Raw genomic sequence first — 22410 nt, 5'->3', positions numbered from 1 at the left:
ATGTAATGAATATTGCCAACGGTAAAGAGACGATCATATGAGAAAATGTTAATGAAAAGTGAAGTCGGAAGAGGAAACGCCGTCCACACGTGGAAGGTGCTACCTGTAAAACAAACAACTACGGTCATCATTTATCAAAACGACTAGCTCCGCTAAGTTGACAAACACCGCGATCCCTCAACAGTACCACGGAAAAGCATTGCTGGCCGAATCACTCCAAGTAAACTTTCAGTATGCGGCTGCGTGCGCACCTGCTGTGAGCAGCAGTTGATAGTGTACCGGCCCCATCTTCGCGAGTGCAACGCGCAAAGATACCAGCAAGACCTTCGCTCGTAGAGGCAGGAGGCAGACTCGGTCTAAACTGAAAGGCTATGTTCTCTCTCAAGTTTTGGAAAAGCTCCAAGTCATCCACTAATGCCACGCTAGCCACGTTATGCCGAGCTTGCGACCACGGCCACTTGAAATCTCAAGATATCGACAGAGCCCCAGCAACGTCTTTCTAGGCACGATCTAGAGCAGTCGGTGAGACGCTGTATCTTAGGGTTGCCATGAAAAACTTCCAAGTACTTTTTTTTCACGTAAAAACATTCCTCCACGGAAGCATCACCAGGCATGGCCAGGCCAGAATCGGGGGAAGAGCGAGGGTGGAGACTCCGTCGGCCCTGAAGGCCACTTAAACCTACACGTTTGCGGCTGCGGCAAAGGTCGAATGCTTGCATACCTCCACTCTCTCTCTCTCCTAGGCTGCTATGATGAATAAACGGAAGAATGCAGCTTCTCACAAACCGAAGCGAACAGCTGATTCAGTCCCTGACTTGACCATAGGCAACACGTGGAATTACCGACGAATTTCGCAAGAAGTATTAGGAATTATGAAGAGAATATGTCAGTTATCCATTCATTATGTTAACAGACATGGAGAGTATTGCTAGAGCATGAAAAAATGAATAAAACTTGTAGGAAGGTGGTACGTGAATAATTAAGCCACCTTGTGTAAGACATCTCCAGGGGCAAATGTGGGCTCTGTCAACAATTTATTGTTTATGAACTGTAGATTAAAACTGAAGAAACTGCAAAAAGGTAGGAATTTAAGGACATGGGACCTGGATAAACTGAAAGAACCAGACGTTGTATACAAATTGAGAGGGAGTATTAAGAAACGATTGACAAAATCAGGAAAAAGGAATACAACAGAAGAAAAATGGATAGCTTTGAGAGATTAATAGAGAAGGCAGGAAAGGATGAAGTAGGTAGAAGACGAGATATAGCAGAAATTCGTGGGAACACAAAAGACATTGAATTTAATTGATGAAAGCAGAAAACATGAATATGCAGTGAATGAAGCTGTTGCCAGGGAATACAAATGACTAAAAAACGAGACTGACAGGAAATGCAAACTGGCTAAGCAAAAATGGCTACAGATCAGATGTCAGGATTTAAAAGTATATATCACTAAGGGAAAGATAGATGCCACCTACAGGAAAACTAAAGAGACCTTGGGCGAAAAGGAACCATCTGTTTGAATATAAGGAGGTCAGTTGGAAAACCAGTCCTAAGGAAAGAAGAGAGAGCAACGGAGGTGGAAGGAGAATGTAGAAGGTCTATACAAGAGAGATGTACTTGAGGGCAATATTATGGAATTGGAAGAGCGCGTAGATGAAGAGGAGATGGGAGATATGATTCTGCGTGAAGAATCAGAGCCGATCAGTGCGGCCGAGCGGTTCTAGGCGCTTCAGTCTGAAACCGCGCCACCGCTACGGTCCCAGGTTCGAATCCTGCCTCGGGCATGGATGTGTGTGATCTCTTTGGGTTAGCTAGGTTTAAGTAGTTCTAAGTTCTAGGGGACTGATGACCTCAGATGTTATGTCCCATAGTGCTCAGAACCATTTGAACCATTTTTTGAAGAATCTGATTGAGCATTCAAAGACCTAAGTCGAAACAGGGCCCCGGGGGTAGACAACATTCCATTAGAATTTAGATAGCCTTGGGAGAGGCAGCCATGACAGAAACTCTTCCATCTGGCGAGCAAGATGTATGACACAAGCGAAATACCCTCAGAACTGAAGAAGAATATAGTAATTTAAATGACAAAGAAAGAAGGTGCTGACAGGTTTGGAAATTACCGAACTATCAGTTTAATAAGACACGGTTGCACAATACTAACACGAATTCTCTACAGAAGAATGGGAACGCTGGTAGAAGCCAACTTCGGGGAAGATCAGTTTGGATTCCGGCGAAATGTAGGAACACGTGAGGCAATACTGACCTTACGACTTCTCGTGGGAGACAGATTAAGAAATGGCACACCTACGTTTACAGTGTTTGTATACGTAGAGAAAGCTTTTGACAATGTGATTGGAATAACCTTTTTCAAATACTAATGGGGGAAGGTTTATAATACAGAGAGCGAAAGGCTGTTTACAACTCGTACAGAAACCAAACGGCAGTTATCCGAGTCGAGAGGCATGAAAGGGAGGCAGTGGTTGAGAAGGGAGTGATACAGGGTTGTAGCCTGTCCCCGATGTTATTCAACCCCCACACTGAATAAATAGTAAAGGACACCAAAAAAAATGTGGAGTTAAAGTTCAGGGAGCAGAAATAAAAACTTTGGGGTTTGCCGATGACATTGCAGTTCTGTCAGAGATAGCAAACGGCTTGAGAGAGCAGTTGAAAGGAATGGATAGCGTCTTGAAAGCATGATAAAAGATGAACATTGACAAAAGCAAAACGAGGATAATGGAATGTAGTCGAATTACGTCTGGTGATGCTGAGGGAATTAGTGTTTTGATATTTAGGCAGAAAAATAACTGATGATGGTGGAAGTAGTGAGGCTATAAAATATGAACTGGCAATGGCAACAAAAGCGTTGCTGAAGAAGAGAAATTTGTTTACATCGAAAACAGAATTAAGTGTCAGGTAGTCTTTTCTGAAAGTGTTTGTCTGGAGTGAATCCATATATGGAAGTGAAACGTGGACGACAAACATATTAGATAATAAGAGAATAGAATCTTTGGAAATGTGGTGCTACAGAGGAACGCTGAAAATTAGATGGATAGATCATGAAACTAATAAGAAGGCAATGAACAGAATTGCGGAGAAAAGAAAAATTGTGACATAATCTGACAAGAAAAAGAGATGGGTCCGTAGGACACACCCTGAGATATCAAAGGATCACTGGATGAATGTGTGAGAGAGGAGGGGAGGGGTAAAAATCGTAGAGAGGGCCCACGAGATAAATACAGTAAGCAGACTCATTGGGCTATACGCTGCACTAATTACTCGGAGATGAAGAGGCTTACACAGGATAGAGTGGTGTGGAGAGCCGCATCAAACCTATCTTCGGACTGAAGAACATAACAACAACAACAATAACAATAGGAAAGCATGCACTTAGGTTTCCGTCTTTTAGATATGATGGTGTTTTCGTAATTGGAATAACTTGCAAGGTTTCTTTTATTTGAATCTTTGGAAATTTGGTGGTACAGAGGAACTACAAAATTCGCTGCGTTCTTGCATACTGTCAGTGCAAAAATGAATAACAAAATATCGTCACGTACATATACACGTTGGACGCTAAATAGACTTCAAAGAAGGGCAACTGGGCAACAATCCAGTCACATTATAAGGAGCAGTCAAATGGAAAGGAACTGGAAAAAAATAATGTAACTGTTTATTATTATTTCAAAAGTAATCGTCATAGTTGTTAATACATTTGTCCCACTGTGAGACTCTGCTACAATTGAAACGCGCCATCGAGGACAAACGTCCAGGAATGTTGACAGATGGAATGACTCTGTAGCAGAATATCGCCACACACACATTAGATTAGATTAGTACTTGTGTTATAGATAATGAATATGACACTTCGTAAAGATGTGGAACGTGTCAGGTTAATAAAAGGTGTCTATACAAGATATAACACTACACAAAATATTACATGACACTTGATATTTTTAATTTTTAATTTTTTAATTTTTATTTTTTGTGGGGGTTAGGGAAATTATTCACTTCTATATCCAACAATTCATCTAATGAGTAGAAACAGTTACCATTAAGAAATTCTTTTAATTTCCTTTTAAATGTTATATCGCTATCTGTCAGACTTATGATGCTATTAGGTAAATGACCAAAGACTTTCGTGACAGCACAATTTTCCCCCCTTCTGAGCCAAAGTTAGATTTAACCCTCAGTAGTGAAGATCATCCTTTCTCCTAGTGTTGTAGCCATGTACACTGCTATTACTTTTGAATTCGTTCAGATTGTTAATAACAAATTTCATAAGTGAATATATATATTGTGAGGCTACAGCGAAGATTTCTAACTCTTTAAATAAGTGTCTGCAGGATGATCTTGGATGGGCTCCAGCAATTATTCGGATTACACGCTTTTGTGCAATGAATACTCTCTTACTCAATGATGAGTTACCCCAGAACATGATGCCATACGAAAGCAGAGAATGAAAATAGGCACGGTAATCTAATTTACTCAGATGTATATCGCCAAAATTTGCAATTACCCTAATAGCATAAGTAGCTGAACTCCAACGTTTCAGTAGATCCTCAGTGTGTTTTTTCCAGTTCAACCCCTCATCAATGCATACACCCAGAAATTTTGAATATTCTACCTTAGCTACTGATTTCTGATCGAAGTCTATTTTTATTAATGGTGTCTTCCATTTACTGTGTGGAACTGTATATATTGTGTTTTGTCAAAGTTTAATGAGAGCCCATTTGCAGAGAACCACTTAATGATTTTCTGAAAAACATCGTTTACAATTTCACCAGTTAATTCTAGTCTGTTGGGTGTGATAGCTATACCTGTATCACCGGCAAAAAGTACCAGATTTGCATCTTCGTGAATATAGAATGGCAAGTCATTAATATAAATTAAGAATAGCAGAGGACCCAAGACCGAGCCTTGAGGTACCCCATTCTTGATTGTTCCCCAGTTAGAGAAATCACCAGTTTTTTTGCATATTATGTGAACTGCTTATTTCAACTTTCTGCACTCTTCCAGTTAGGGATGATTTAAACCAATTGAGCATTGTCCCATTTATGCCACAGTACTTGAGCTTATCTAGAAGTATTCCATGATTTACACATTCAAAAGTCTTTGATAGACCACAAAAAATCCCAACAGGTGACTTCTGGTTACTCAGAGCATTTAATATTTCATTAGTGAAAGTATATATAGCATTTTCCGTTGAAAAACCCTTCTGGAAACCAAACTGACAATTTGTTAAAACTTTAAACATGTCTGCTCGGTTGTTTTGTCTACGCTGCAGAAGTTTCGTTGTGAAGAGCTGACGTACTTCTATTGCTTCGAAAGCCTGTATTTGAACATTGACAGAAAATAAGTAATATTGTTGTATCATGTATAGTGCATTAAGTTAAAGAGGCTGCCACCTCACGGAACTTATGATCTCTTCCAATATAACATGATTATAAAGTTTAATGAATGTCAGTGCGCGTGGTTTGAGGCGCCATGTCACGGACTGCTCGGTCCTTCCTGCTGGAGGTTTGAGTCCTCCCTCGGCGTGGGTGTGTGTGTTGTTCTTAACATAAGTTAGTTTAATTCAGTTCAAGTAGTGTGTATGTATAGGGACCGATGACCTCAGCAGTTTGGTCCCTTAAGAATTCACACACATTTGAATGTCAATGTTAGGCTTAATGTCTCAAAATGAAACTGGAAGCGCAAACTTCAATCACAATGACAAATTATAGAATAAACACAAGTAAAACCATTGGTATCAAAAAAGATTGATAATTTCCAGTAATTTCATCTTGCAAACCGATGTGACTGTTATATTACACTAGAATCGTTTCTGATTACGTCAAAATTTAGGCTGCAATAATAAAGAAGTTCAAATTGAAAGCAATTTATTTAGTGTTTGCGAAGTATCTCTAACTGATGGAAAAAGTTATGATTCGAAAGAATTGTAATTCAGAATTTAAACCCATAATTTACATTATATCAGATTTATTCAACCCTCATTTTCATTCTAGTCGACACGTTTCTAAAAACTTTTAATCACGAGTTACTGGTACCGAATATGTCGGATGTGTTCATTTAGCGAAAAATGAAGGCTGATGTGTTTCTTTGTTAAGAGCTCACTTGGGTTTTAAAAACGATGCCTTCAAAAGACAACTTCGTTTTTCTTTGGTTATTAACCCAGAAGTGTTTCGACATCTATGTATTGTCGCCAATAGTCTCGTTTTATTTCTGTCAAGTCAGCAGCTTGTGGTGTTGCTGAGTCTCGACCTTGGGGCCCTGTGTTCGATTCACGGCCGGGTCAGAGATTTTCCCTGCTCGGGAGTGGGTATGTGTGTTGCCCTCATCATCATTCCATCACCGATGGTGTTGTTGTAGTCTTCAGTCCAGAGACTGATTTGATGCAGCTCTCTATGCTACTCTATCCTGTGCAAGCTTCTTCATTCCCAGTAGCTACTGCAACCTACATCCTTCTGAATCTGTTTAGTGTACTCATCTCTTGGTCTCCCTCTACGATTTTTACCCTCCGCGCTGCCCTCCAATAATAAATTCGTGATCCCTTGATGCCTCAGAATATGTCCTACCAACCGATCCCTTCTTCTAGTCAAGTTGTGCCACAAATTTCTCTTCTCTCCAATTCTATTCAATACCTCCTCATTAGTTATGTGATCTACCCATCTAATCTTCAGCATTCTTCTGTAGTACCACATGTCGAAAGCTTCTATTCTATTTATGTTTATCGTCCACGTTTCACTTCCATACATGGCTATACTCCATACAAATAGTTTCAGAAACGACTTCCTGACGCTTGAATCTATACTCGATGTTAACAAATTTCTCTTCTTCAGAAATGCTTTCCTTACCATTGCCAGTCTACATTTTATATCCTCTCTACTTCGACCATCATCAGTCATTTTTCTCCCAAATAGCAAAATTTCTTTACTACTTTAAGTCTCTCATTTCTTAATCTAATTCCCTCCGCATCACCCGACTTAATTCGACTACATTCCATTATCCTCGTTTTGCTTTTGTTGATGTTCATCTTACATCCTCCTTTCAAGACACTGTCCATTCCGTTCAGCTACTATTCCAGGTCATTTGCTGTCTCTGACAGAATTATAATGTCATCGGAGAACCTAAAAGTTTTTATTTCATCTCCATGGATTTTAATTCCTACTCCAAATTTTTCTTTTGTTTCCTTTACTGCTTGCTCAATATACAGATTGAATAACATCGGGGATAGGCTACAACCCTGTCTCACTCCCTTCCCAACCACTGCTTCCCTTTCGTGTCCCTCGACTCTTATAACTGCCATCTGGTTTCTGTACAAATTGTAAATAGCCTTTCGCTCCCTGCATTTTACCCTTACCACCTTCAGAATTTTAAACAGAGTATTCCAGTCAACATTGTCAAAAGCTTTCTCTAAGTCTACAAATGCTAGAAACATAGGTTTGGTTTTCCTTAACCTATTTTCTAAGCTAAGTCGTAGGGTCAGTATTGCCTCACGTGTTCCAATCCAAACTTATCTTCCCCGAGGTCGGCTTCTACCAGTTTTTCCATTCTTCTGTAAAGAATTCGTGTTAGTATTTTGCAGCTGTGACTTATTAAACTGATAGTTCAGTAATTTTCACATCTGTCAATCCCTGCTTTCTTCGGGATTGGAATTACTATATTCGTTTTGAAGTATGAGGGCATTTCGCCTGTCTCATACATCTTGCTCACCAGATGGTAGGGTTTTGTCAGGACTGGCTCTCCCAAGGCTATCAGTTGTTCTAATGGAATGCTGTGTACTCCTGGGGCCTTGTTTTGATTTAGGTCTTTCAGTGCTCTGTCAAATTCTTCACGTAGTATCATATCTCCCATTTCATCTTCATCTACATCATCTTCCGTTTCCATAATATTGTCCTCAAGAACATCGTCCTTGTATAGACCCTCTATATTTCACCATCGACGTGAAATTCACCGAAGAAGTGTCACTTCAGGTAACCTGGAAAACTTGGACCAGGCTACCAAATTGCTCGGAAGGCCGATCTTCGCCACAAATACCACAAGCAGATTTCATTTCATTTCTGTGAAAATGGGATCGGTTGCTTCAACGGCTGACATGTTACAAAGCCAGCCAGGTTTGGTTTACTATTTGTGTCGTTGAGGGCGTAAGCTGACTGTTCAAGTTGCAGAGGAACTCGCAGGTATTTTGTGTCTCACTCTAGTTTTGTTCCGTCTTTGTCAGTTGTTAATTGAAGGTTCATTGTTACCAGTACTATACAGACAATCTTCATAGAAATTTAGAACCCTTTTCTGCTTATTTTAACTAAACAGCGTTAATTGAAATGTGGCGGTATGATGAATGAAGTAGCATTTCTTTGATAAAGAAACTTACTTATATTTGTTTAGCAGTAAGTTCCCATTTTGTCATAATATTTGTGCCAAATAACGGACAGAGAATCAGTTCAACAGGCAAATGTACTGAAGCTGCCTCAGTTTCTTTTAAGGGTTATTGTCAGAATGGTAGTTTCAAAGAAGTCAAAGTGAGATGAGACATTAAGCTATTGATGGCTAATCAGATGGAAAATTTAGCATACAGCCTACTAATAGAACGTCGTAATTCTTGCGCAGTTTTAAAAACAACTTCACTGATCAATTGGAAGATGAACTCTACAAACCTCTAAAAATGTAGACAACTGTTTTTTGATCATAAACAAAATACAGTTTTTCGAAGTAATTTTTGATTTAGCAGAAAACCGAAGGAACAAACTTCCCCTTAAATCTCTCCGTACAGCCTCAGCCTTTCAGGGCACCAAGGTCACCTATCGCGCCCAAACAACCAACAGGCCGCAGGAAAGCGTTCGGGAGAATCCCCACTCGGCTGCATGCCTGCAGATGTCGTGTTCCCGCCAGGCTCTCCTCTGTATACATCGGCCGGCCAAAACCAACTCACTTACGCCACGCTCAACAGCTCCGTCGCCGACCGCAAAGGACGCCACCATCACGCCGAACCAAAGGTATGCGACCGGAAATACCATCGAGAGATCTACATGAAAACGGCACGGCTTAGATATTATCGCGTTCTCTAGTGCAATAAACACGCTGTCATCATTATCGACTAACCTGGGTATTACCACTGTAGATATTGTCACGAATTCAGTTATAACTTAACGATACAGTTTTAATCACTGCCTTCGCCATTGTTCGTATCCAGACTTCATCACCCTAAAGGGAACAGGAAACCTTGCAGACAACTACAGCTGTGACTACGCACCTTGGGGAGTAAGACACCGCTTCAGCTGTATTTCATCTTTCTGTTATCAGATGACGACCAGTTTCGTGGCACTGAGCACCACATTTTAAGACGACATGACTAAGTCGTAAGAGGTGAGTAGCCCGGTACATGGACCCAACATTTGCCGTCAGACCAAACTAATAAACTGCTAAAGGGCGGTACGTCTATGACTCAGTATCAGCCGGGTGTAGGGTCCACGTCCAAAATGGTCGATGGATCCACAACTCCAGTCTGTTCGTATTCCCGGAAGATTAAATACAGTAAGGCGGATTCTTAATCCCAAGATAAAAGGAACAACAACCGCAAACCTTATTGCGGCACTGGGGTGGAACTGTCATCAGACCAAAGTGCTACCACAGCCAGTAACTTACGCTTCCTGCTTCCAAAGAGGTCTGTGATTCCTGTTTATAACTTTTCTGTCGTCTGTTCAAAATGGTTCAAATGGCTCTGAGCACTATGGGACTTAACATCTGAGATCATCATTCCCCTAGAACTTAGAACTACTTAAACCTATGTAGCCTAAGGCCATCACACACATCCACGCCCGGGCAGGATTCGAACCTGTGACCATAGCAATCGCCCGGTTCCGGACTGAAGCGGCTAGAACAGCTCGGCTATGGCGGCCGGCTCTGTCGACAGTGACATCAAACAAATTGCTTTCCTCATAAAATGGATGTCCTGTAGTGTTTCCTATAAGGACAACTGTTTCGTACCGCTGCTGCTTAAAACAACTGACTCAAGCTGTGTTATTAATTCTTTTAAATTCTATTAATTCTTTTAAAATATGACAACAGTATGAATATATCTACTGGAAATTGTATGAGACATTCATTGTTACTGTGTGTATCGTCATATGGCGTTTGCTTTTCGTTTTATCAGGTGTAATCAATTAAAACTATTTTCTGGATGGATATTTTTCCTCTTGCTGGCTTCAGAGCTTGAGACGAGTCCAACTGCTTACTGCCCCGGAAAACTTTGCACTGCTCATCTCAACGAATTTTGATGCCAGCGCTCTATTAAAATTTGAATTATGATCAGTCTTAAGTACAATAAAGCCCATATGCATCTTAGATCAATCTTTGATACCGTAACCTACTACCTTTATTACGTAACTTAAGCGATGGGGAATGAGCGTGGTCAGTGAGAAAGCATACCTTTATCCACTGAGCACTGAAATTATTCCGATTTTCTGATCACCTGCAGTCAACCCATTATCCTTCTTTTCTTTCTATTACTGTGCCCCATGTCTTTCAACACTGACACTGGACTCGGACGTCGATAACAAGATGGACTACTTCTCACAGCGTCCCTGGTGTTCGATAAGCCACACGTGCTTCCAGGGTCGTGTTAAATTGCAGGTACCTCAGGAAGCTCAGTATTCACTTTCTGGGTATGGGCTTGGCGAGCCCGAGTTGCCTGAACTGGAACCTGGTAAACACCACCAATCCTCTGTAGGTGTAAGTTTTGGGCATCGATTCAACGGGCACTGTGTATGGCGGCGGTTGAACAATGTGTCACAGGAAACGGAGAGCTTGGTTTCACAGCCTTTTACTGTACTTTTGACGTTCGTTATTCTATAAGTATTTTTATTTATACTACAACTAAGTTTCTGAGTACTCAGGACCAGATGACCGTGTACCAACATGGTGGCACTAAGCTGATGTGTTACGGGATGTTGATAATTTTTACCTTTGGACTGTCACGCCGCAACTGAAAGAAACACAATTTTCGTAGCATGCGTGTTTCGCCTTTATTATTTGCAAGGCATCTTCAGTAGCCTAGAATATGTACATATTTTTGCTATTTAGTTTTCATTTTGGGACCATGTATATACAGGTTATAAACAGTTCTGGTGGTTGCCTTTTCTGTGGCGTAGTAATATTGTAAACTCTACTTACAGGTTCTGTGGATGATGTTCTACATGTTGTGCTTTTGTTCTATTTTTGTTACAGGGCTTTGTACATACATAGCAAAACCCGTAAAGCTTTTCGACCTATTGCTAGTGATCCTTATGTACCGCCTACTGATTTTGCAGTTACTGTTAGTAGAGGAGTGTAAAAATTAAATATTTTACCTAACACAAAAAACTGGGGTATCACGTTGGGAGAGCATGGACGGCATCACACGACGTTCATGAATCCCACCACGAGCGATATACCAGTTTCTTAATTTCCTGCTTAGGAATTTACAAATATCACTATGGAAGTGGGGTGGAGAGCCATCCTGATAGTCTCTAGTTGTGGCATGAGCCAATTTTCCTGCACGTCCTGATACACATGTCCTATAAATGTCCATTTGCAGAAGAAAAAGGGACCGTAAAAACCGCGAGACCTCAAAAAACATTTGTCAGTCTAAAATGTGCTGCAGGACAGTGTGGGGATTAGCTGTCCCCCACATCCGCACGTTCTACTTGTTTACTGTGATACTCAACAAATTTTGCTTCATCATTGAAGAACCCCAATTTCGAAGAGAGTGACTTTGTCATCGGACGTCAGGGCTTGTAGCTATTGCAAGCGGTAAGGCTTCAGTCGTTTCCTAAGATCTTCCAAATGGTCGGTTGTGGTATGTTCAGCTCTGTGGTTGCTCTGTTCGTCGACTTCTGTGGGTTATGTGCGAAACTCATCCGCTCATGACCAAACATTTCTTCACTCAATGAAAGCCGATCCGTTGACTGCTCCGTGCAGAAGCATCCTGAAGCTTTCAACTGTGCTTAAAATCGCCGAGTGCAGCTGGCAGTTGCTGGATCTTGTTGAACTTGTTTCTGTAGTGTCGTTGCACTGTTGCCGCAGAATGACGTGGAATCACTTCAAGCACAACATATACTTTCTCGGAGCCTGCCGCTGTTTTACCTAACTGCTGAGGTCTCGTGGCAGAAATCTGAACTGCGGCATCAACAATAGAAATCTTTTTCCGTTTTTCTGTATGGGTATTAGGTTTTGTGAAAATGTGTCAATTAATGCATCTACAGTGAATTTACGAGATCCCTTCAGCGATTTATAATAACCCTGACCTGGGGTATCGTAGAACAGTGAAAGGATGTAGAGGAATAGAAAGTTGAAAATTCGCAGGTGAAAGATAAAGTGATCGAAAATTAAAAGAACTAGAATTAGTAACTACGATCCGCAGAGCGTGGGGGGGGGGGGGGGAGGGGAGAGCGATACCACGCCAAATAAAGAACTTTCAACCAAAATAGCAAAGAAATCCTGAGGGACTGAGAAACAGATGATAACCACGGTAACAGGTCATATTTGACTTAATGATGAACAAGATGAATTATCCAACGATCGACAGATATCTGATATCTATGCTATCCAGCCCTACATTAGGCACACACCAGACATCAACTATTGGCGATTGGCCGAAATTTTATGGGTTGAATGTTGAATATTTATTAGCAGCACCGCTTAATAACTTAGTAAGCAACCATTTAGCAACTCCAAGACTTAACTGAAAGTCACTTAACCAGTGATACAGAGTCTGTAAGTAGGCTGTTTAGGTTTTTATGCTGGTAACGTCACGTAGCGCTCTATATGAAAATCACTGGCTGTGCTGTGTGCAGTCTGTTGGTGGGTGGCATTGTTGGAACATTCGCTATTGTAGTGTTGGGCAGTTGGATGTGAACAGCGTGTAGCGTTGCGCAGTTGGAGGTGAGCCGCCAGCAGTGGTGGATGTGGGGAGAGAGATGGCAGAATTTTAAGAGCGGACGATCTGGACGTGTGTCCGCCAGAAAGAATAAATTTGTAATAGTGGATATCATGAACTGATATTTATATTATGACTTTTGAACACTCTTAAGGTAAATACATTGTTTGTTCTCTATCAAAATCTTTCATTTGATAACTGTGGTTATCAGTAGTTAGTGCCTTCAGTAGTTAGAATCTTTTATTTAGCTGGCAGTATTGGCGCTCGCTGTATTTCAGTAGTTCGAGTAACGAAGATTTTTGTGAGGTAAGTGATTCATGAAAGATATAGGTTATTGTTAGTCAGGGTCATTCTTTTGTAGGGATTATTGAAAGTCTGCGTTGCGCTAAAAATATTGTGTGTCAGTCTAGTTTTGATCAGAATAATAACGAGAGAAATGTCTGAGTACTTTCAGTTCTCCTCAGCTCTTTTAAATCAGATAACGTAAGAGGTTTATGAGCACAGTAACTCATCCAAACTTTTTCTAAGGGGACGTTTCGAGTCTTTAATGTTTCGTCTACTCTGTTTGTGTCTTGCTTGCATTTCGCTTTCCTTCCTTAAGAAAAATGTTGTGTCATTCTTTCATTTATATGAAGGAGAGTTGCCAACAATAAAGTAAGGGAGCCAGTTGTTATGTTATTTGAACAAAACTGTTACGAATATCGTGTTTAGCATTAATTTGTGCTATTTAGGTAGGAGGAACATATCAGTTCTACCTGCTTGACTTTTCAGGCGCGAACATAACGTGGAAGTTCTGCAAAGGAAACACGCTTTCCAGGCAAGACAAATGCGATGTGGCATTTAGCGAGGAAAACAAACGCAATGCGAACGCCAGGTGGTTTGTAGCCGCAGGCGTGTTTACGAGTCGGCCCCGCTTTGCGCGCCTTTCGCCGACCACGGTGGATGCTGTGTTAGACTTGCTAATTGCCGGATCGCGTGACCTCGTGTGTTTTGTGTGCGTGTGTGTGTGTGTGTGTGTGTGTGTGTGTGTGTATGTGTGTGTGCGTGCGCGCGTGCGCTTTCACTGCCACCAGGACCCACAGGCGATCCAGCAGAGAGGACACGGCAATTTCCCTCCTCCACTGTTTTTCTACCATATCTGTTCCAGCCAGCGGGTTCGTTCGGTCTCTGATAAACATTAAACAATTAATGTATTTATTTTAATGCCAAAAAGGAACCGATGGCCTTCATTTGGCAAGATTTCATTTTTTCATTATTTCTGGCTACAGACCTCACATCTGTTGTGTCACAGGCTAATGTGAAAATGTTTTCCATGTATATGTGGTCTTGTTTAAGTAATACGACCTACATGTTTTTTTAACTTTTAATGTTTCATTTTTAACCGCATTATATTTTAAAAGCTCGGACGGCTGAAGGGCAGTTCCATTCTGCTGCAAATTCTTCACCCTCTCTGGGAATGAAATAACAACAAGGGTAAAATGAAGTTCGCTTTTCTAGACGCAAAGCAGTAACGATAAAGATAAGTCGTGTTCAGACTGGAGCTACTCCGATTCCTTGTTCAGTAAATTAATTCTGGCGTGTCAGAATTATTCCAAACGTCTTTGAGTGTCCATCCTTCTGACTGATGGTTTGTGGGACTTCGGCAGTTCACTTACGTAATAAAATAAAACAGCTGAGGACGTCGTTTTCATGTTATTTGTTGTGTTGAAACGAGTTTCGATAGCTCGGTTCACCAAAAAAATGGTTCAAATGGCTCTGAGCACTATGGGACTTAACTTATGAGGTCATCAGTCCCCTAGAACTTGGAACTACTTAAATCCAGCTAACCTAAGGACATCACGCACATCCATGCTCGAGGCAGGATTCGAACCTGCGACCGTAGCGGTCGCGCGGGTCCAGACTGTAGCGTCTAGAACCATTCGACCACCTCGGCCGGCTCAGTTCACCATCTTTAGGACTTAACTGACGCTGACGGGCTGAACTCCAATCGTATACATGATTCCATCAGTGCCCGACATCTATGAACTGGCTTCCGCAGAACAGTATAACAGCGATGCTGTGTCTGCTTCAGATTCTGAGACTGTCGGAGATTTGGACAACGTTTTGTGTTCACTTTGTCTTAAATAATGTGACTTTAGATTTTTAATTGCCTCGTTTCTTATTTTTCACCTTGCTTATTGCTTTATTTGTAACCAAATTTCGCGGTATGCAAATAAAAAAAATTGTAATCGACTTAAAACGAATCCGATATACCGGGCTTCTCTCCTAAGAGCCGCCAGGAGCATTTTCTCTCGCGTTTCGGCAGATATGTGTAATTTCGTTTTTGCAACGTGTAGCTGGTGTCAGCCCAGACAAATACTACTGATGACATATTTCATGCGACTCCCACCAGCAACGGAATAGTCGATTTGTTTTCCGTTTGAAACAAAATGATTTTCAAATCAGAATTTTTACTTCCTTATTCGACACAGCAATCCTAAATTGGTCTATTGCGATATTGGTTTTACCGATATGTGTTAACAGGAAGAGTAAAACACGAGGAATGCTCCGTACTCTAGCAGCGCCTGAGCAGCACGCTTCTGCATGGCAAACCCCCCTAAATTGGTACTGACGTGTTAGTAGGCTTCACACCATGAAAATATCGTTTTGCACACTCTTGAGGCGCCATGTCACAGATTGCGCAGTCCCTCCCACCGGAGGTTCGAGTTCTCCCTCGTGCATGTGTGTGTGTGTGTGTGTGTGTGTGTGTGTGTGTCAGTGTGTGTGTTGTTTTTAGCAGTACTTAGTTTAAGTAGTGTGTAAGTCTCGGGACCGATAACCTCAGCAGTTTAGTCCTTTAGAAATTCACACACACACACACACACACACACACACACACACACACACACACACACATTTCGAGGGTTAAGTGAGCTATTATCTAAAATACGCTCCTATATTCAATAACTGAGAAGTGTTTAATTTGTAAGTGTGATAGCGGTCATCACGGGCCAGGGCGGTGCTGTCGCTGTCGGTACTCCTCGTCCTTTACTGTCCCTGTTAAGACATACCGGTAAAAAGTATATTGCACTTGTGTCATCTAGACTAATTTGGCACTCCTCTGCCGAACGGGCACTCAAAATTCCGATTTAAATATCGTTTTCTTTGTGACGGGGAACAAACCTAAGCTTTCCGTCGACAGGAAAGACTTGATGAGCACTTATTAGCTGAGCTGACACCAACTACACAACGCCAAAACGGAATTAGAAATACCCGCTGAAACACCAGGGAAATATTCTGGACGACTCTTAGGAGGGACGCCCTGTGTATAATGTAAAAAAAGGCCTTCTTTTTGTTATTTTTATCTTTATTTGTTTGCAGCTGATTTTTATTATTATTTTATATCTGTATGTCAGCGTATATCATTGTTGCTTTCAGGGCCATCTGTCTAGAAACTGTTCTGTTTCCCTTATGCTAAGCCCCACGCTTGGTTATTAATTGCACACTATTATTTGCACACTACTCCTTATATGATAAGCTTTATCTATTTGTATCTCCGTTGTGGATAACGTTTTGTGTACGTAGTCATTTTAGTTCTATTGTACGCTGAAGAGCCAAAGAAAATGGTACACCTACATAGTATAGTATAGGGCCTCGCGAGCACGCAGAAGTGCCTCAACACGATGTGCCATAGATTCGTTTAATGTCTGAAGTAGTGCTGGAGGGACTTGACACCATTAAAACTGCAGGGCTGTCCATAAATCCGTAAGAATACGATGGGGTGGAGATCTCTTCTGAACAGCACGTTGCAAGGCATCCCAGTTACGCTCAGTAATGTTCATGTCTGGGGAGTCTGGTGGTCAGCGGAAACTCAGAGGAGTGTTCTTGGAGCCGTTCTGTAGCAATTGTGGACGTGTCTGGTGTCGCATTGTCCTGCTGGAATTTCCCAAGTCCGTCGGAATGAACAGTGGACATGAATAGATGCATGTGATCAGACAGGATGCTTATGTGCATGTCACCTGTCCGAGTCGTATCTAGACGTATCAGGGGTCCCATATCACTCCAGTTGCACACGTCCCACATCATTCCAGAACCTCCACCAGCTTGAACAGTCCCTTGCTGACATACGGGGTCCATGGCTTCACGAGGATGTCTCCATTCCCGTACACGTCTATCCGCTCGGTACAATTTGAAACGAGACTCGTCCGACCAGGCAACACGTTTCCAGTCATCAACAATCCAATGTCGATGTTGACGGACCCAGGTGATGCTAAGCTTTGTGTCGTGCATTCATCAAGAGTACATGAGGGGGCCTTCTGCTCCGAAAGCCCATATCGATTATGTTTCGTTGAATAGTTCGCACGCTGACACTTGCCGATGGCCCAGAATTGAAATCTGCAGCAATTCGCGAAAGGGTTGCACTTTCGTCATGTTGAACAATTCTCTTCAGTCGTCGTTGGTCCCGTTCTTACAGGATCTTTTTCCAGCCAGTATGATGTCGGAGTGCTGATGTTTTACCAGATTCCTGATATTCACGGTACACTTGTGAAATAGTCGTATGGCAAAATCCCCACTTCATCGCTACCTAGGAGAAGCTGTGTCCCATCGCTCGTGCGCCGAGTATAATACCACGTTCAAACTCACCTAAATCTTCGTAACCTGCCATTGTAGCAGCAGTAAACGATCTAACAACTGCGCCGGACACTTGCTGTCTTATGTAGGTGTTACCGACCGCAGCGCCGAATTTCGCCTGTATACATATATCTGTATTTAAATATGCACGCCTATACCAGTTTCTTTGGCGCTTCAGTGTATATATGTTTCTCACTGTGATATACTTTCTGTTGTCACAGATTCTGATGATGGTGTTAGCAGAAATGTGTTGACGGTGTATGGTAATGGAAATGAGCGTTTGGCGTCATTGGCCGGGAGGCCCTTGCGGGGCACTGTGTATGGTAACAATGATCTACATTTATTGTTGATTAAAACAAGGTGTTAAAATACCAGGTTTACAATTTAGAACAGTCTAACTGCCTGATCCACCAAATGCAAATTCCTACCGTTGCAAAATGTCAATTTAATTTTCAGCATCACTACCACTGGCCCATCTTAACGTTGTAAGCATCCCAAATAGACAGATATAAATCATCTGCAAGTCATGATTCGTACAAATCTCTCTGTTTTAGAGACTGTTGACCTTTTACACTTCTAATGGGAGTGAATCTCATATTGGGTGCTTAGAAGCCACAGGACGCCATATTTTGAAATGAAAGGGTGCAGTTGTTAAATCTCCTTTACAAATTATTTTCTATTATAATCAGTGCAATTTTAGTGCAACATATCCCAATGCGTCTTAGCAGGGTGAGACAAGGGGTTAGTGGGTAGTTTATCACTAAGCAGACGCTCTGTAGTTTCTTGTATTACAATCGAAGTAAAACAGCTGTTCCACTGCAGAAGTAGATAATGTGAGGTCAAAGCCTTTAGATTATGACATAGACTACGCTACGTAGCCCAGTCAACAAAGACCGAAAAAGATCGATTTGGAGAGAAAATTGTGTAGGCGCGTACATTTGCACTGTAATAAGAGGGAGTACGCTGAACAACATACTAGATATCCTAACTGCTTGTGTGTGAGCGTCGGTGTTGGTGATAGGATGTTTGTGTGTGTGTGTGGGGGGGGGGGGGGGGAGAGTGGGCGTTTGTCACTTTATTTTGTTCATCTGGTATAACTCGAAAACTGCGGCTTTTATCGAAAATGTTTCCCGATAAAAAATTATACTACATTACATTTTCTACAAAAAAAAAAAGGTCGTATAAACTTTTTCTCTAAGACGAATAGTTTCCGCATTACAGAAGAATGTAAATAGTAGGTTATTAAAACTGTTGTTTTAACGATATAAAATTTATAAAATTAATGTTTATCTTTAAAATGTGATCAAAACAAATATTAAATGTTTTTACCACATCCATGGGCAGTACAGCCGTTTTAAGGGATAAATTAGGTTCCGAAGAGTGGGGTAACTTAAGTCCTTCAAAGGTCAGCGAATTGATGACCAAGAAGATGATTCCCCACTCTATCACACTTACAAATTAAACACTTCTCAGTTATTGTTTATAGCAGCGTATTTTACATAATAGCTCACCGAAATGTGTTTGTGTTTGTGTGTGTGTGTGTGTGTGTGTGTGTGTGTGTGTGTGTGTGTGTGTGTGTGTATGTGTGTGAATTTCTAAGGGACCAAACTGCTGAGGTCATCTGTCCCTAGACTTACACAGTACGTAAACTAACTTAAACTGACTAATACTAAGAACAAGACACGCGTGCGCACACACACACACACACACACACACACACACACACACACACCCATGCCCAAGGGAGGACTCGAACCTCCGTCGGGAGGGACTGCGGAATCCGTGACATGACCTTGCAGCTGCTCCGCGTAGCCCTCGAAATACCAAGGGATGTGCCAACCTTTTGAAAATATTATAAATCTAGTCCTTTATTTTCTGTTTTAAAATTTTGAAAAGAACACTTGTTTCTAACGATATCTTCTACCAGATTTTTCAGTTAATCTTAACTCGGAATCTACTAATGAAGTAGATATCGCTTTCCACAATGAATCTCATATTCACTATTTTGAGGTGTGGGACTGTACTTCGCAATATTTCCTTAAAAACCATCTTGTGAGTAAAAGTCAACAACAACTAAAAGAAATTTGAATTCTAAATTTTTTTTAGGTTGAGTATAAATTACTGCCCCACCCCCTCTTGATAGTACACGTTACTGAAAATGTGTTGCTCTTGTTGAGAGTGTGCCAAAAGATATTTTCATGTTGTGAAGCCTACTAACTCATCGGTACCAATTTGGGGGGGGGGGGGGGGGGTATGTTCTTATTACAAGTTAACAACAATCAACGAATTTAGTTTATTTTTTAGCTTTTTTAGGGTGAACGTAATGTAAACCCCTTTTTCAATGCATACTATGATAAATGTGTTGTTAATGCTAGGGGTTTTTTTTTTGGTCATCAGTCTACTGACTGGTTTGATGCGGCCCGCCACGAATTCCTTTCTTGTGCTAACCTCTTCATCTCAGAGTAGCACTTGCAACCTACGTCCTCAATTATTTGCTTGACGTATTCCAATCTCTGTCTTCCTGTACAGTTTTTGCCCTCTACAGCTCCCTTTAGTACCATGGAAGTCATTCCACGTCTTAGCAGATGTCCTATCATCCTGTCCCTTCTCCTTATCAGTGTTTTCGACATATTCCTTTCCTCTCCGATTCTGCGTAGAACCTCCTCATTCCTTACCTAGGGTTAACACCAGCAAAAATTACCCTAATAAACTGAAAATAGCTCCACCCTATAAACCTAAACTAAGTGAAGTTACACGATCTTCTCACATAAGAGAAGCGAACAGGAAATGCTGGGGGCACATAGTATGCCTATAAACTCAAAATCGTGAAGCCCTCGTAGCGGCGGGACTTCCCTCTGCCTGAAAAACACTGCACCTGCCTTGCCGGGTGATTAATAATCAATTTCTCCTCTAGCAGTTAGAACAGTGAGCAGAGATTTTACATAGATTCTGTCCATATGAGTTACTTGCGTTAGCATTATTGTTGTTATATACACGCATTCCACGTAGTGTTAACTCAGTTTGTGGGAAATAAACACCCCCATGCATGTTTTCGCACTGCATTGCCAAGGCTTCCTAAGGTGCGCTGTTGAGGGCCGCTGTAACCTTGTGAAACACTTTGTAGCTGCTCCTTGTGACGTAGTGGGATACATAGAGTGGGGAATCACCTGCTCGACCTTCAGTTTGCAGACCTATAAAGAGGGAAGTGCACGAACACAATCCGGGGACCAACCTTCTCTCGTGCTGCTACTACTTACACGCCCTGTTACACCCCCAGATCACAGTTTTTCCCTTAATATGGCTCTGCTGCACTTGGGCTTGGTACACACACTTAATACTTCTTTTAAACCACTGTTATGTAGTGATGTCCGCTCCGATAACTGAATGGTCAGCGTGACGGACTGCCCTCCTTAGGGACCCGGGTTCGGTTCCCGGCTGCGTCGCGGATTTTCTCCGCTCAAGGACTGGCTGTTGTGTTGTCTAAATCATCATTTCATCACCATCCGGCCTGCAGGTCGCCCAATGTGGCATCCAATGTAATAAGACCTGGACCACGGCAGGCGGACCTGCCCGTAAGGGGCCTCCAGGCCAATGACGCCAAGCGCTCCTTTCCATTTAATGATAAATATTTATTTCATGCTCTTAAGACAGATCTGCTGTTTTTTCATCCCCTGCATCACGGAAACTCTTAGTCTTAAAGAAAAAATCAATAGGACTTGTTTTGTGGGACATTTAATGTAGTTTAATTTTGTATTGGGAAACATTTTCGCTAGGAGCCGCGGTGTTCGAATAATTCAAAAGAAACAGTGTCCTATAACACTCTGAACTCAACGCTCACAGCCCACCGATCAGGAATTTTGCTGTGTTTTTCAGGACGCTCCCTCTTAGCACTGTTGAAAAATTTACGGCATCACGTTTTTCCATCCTAATTTTCCGTCGCTGACTGTTTATTTGCCCTGAAAAATCATTGCCGAGCTTGGATCGTGGAACGGAAACTCGCCACGGGCAAGAAGAGCAACACGGCTGCTCTGGACTTTGAATGTAAGCTGTTTGTTGCTTGGGTCTATTTCTCCTCTGATGACCTCTTTACGTTCTCTCTTCTAAACAGTATCGGCAGTTAATTTATGTTACTCAAGACAACTTGATTGTGCAAGGATAAAAGTTGTTTTGGGTGTTCACAACATAGGCTGCAAACTGCGTTATACAAGTGCGATACTCCTGGGTACTATGGATGTAACGTGGAATCTGGCCAAAACGTGAATGGTCTGGACTCGAACCTGACACAATGATGCCTGACCCGAAAGTCATGACTGCAAAACTCCACTTCAGGAAAATACCACCACTCCCAGCATTCATCCGAGACAGAGAGGACTGAGGCAGTTACTGACAACGCTTGCTAATTCGTTTCAACTCAAAACCTATTTATGAAATTGCAACGCAATGTGGCTGTTTCCTGGCAAAATTTCTGACTCTTGCAGCCAAGGTCATCTTTATTATCAACCAGTGTCTCCTACGTACTGTAGCACGCGCCTGACATGATAGAAATTATTGATAACGGTATACGACCAAGAAGCGCAACTGTCGTTTTGCACATGGCGCCATAGATTTATGGGTGCCTTTAATTAGCTTAGTGGCGCCAGTGGAGTGATGCTACTCTTCAATTAGCTGCTGGGGTGCTGCATGCACGCCAAAACTCACAACTTGGTTACATATCATTACTCAAATAAAACGTTTAATACGAATTTGTAGGAGTATTAAAGGCCTCTTATGAAGGCAGACGTGAAGAACTACTGATGGGAATAATGGGATAGTAAAATTTGTCCTAGAAGAAACGTTAAGAACAGTCCGAATCACTTCCTCTGTTGTGTTATTACGAACTAACCCCC

The sequence above is a fragment of the Schistocerca piceifrons genome, chromosome 7 (genome assembly GCF_021461385.2).
Source record: "Schistocerca piceifrons isolate TAMUIC-IGC-003096 chromosome 7, iqSchPice1.1, whole genome shotgun sequence".
Classification (NCBI taxonomy): Eukaryota; Metazoa; Arthropoda; class Insecta; order Orthoptera; family Acrididae; genus Schistocerca; species Schistocerca piceifrons.
This window is presented reverse-complemented; position numbering follows the sequence as displayed.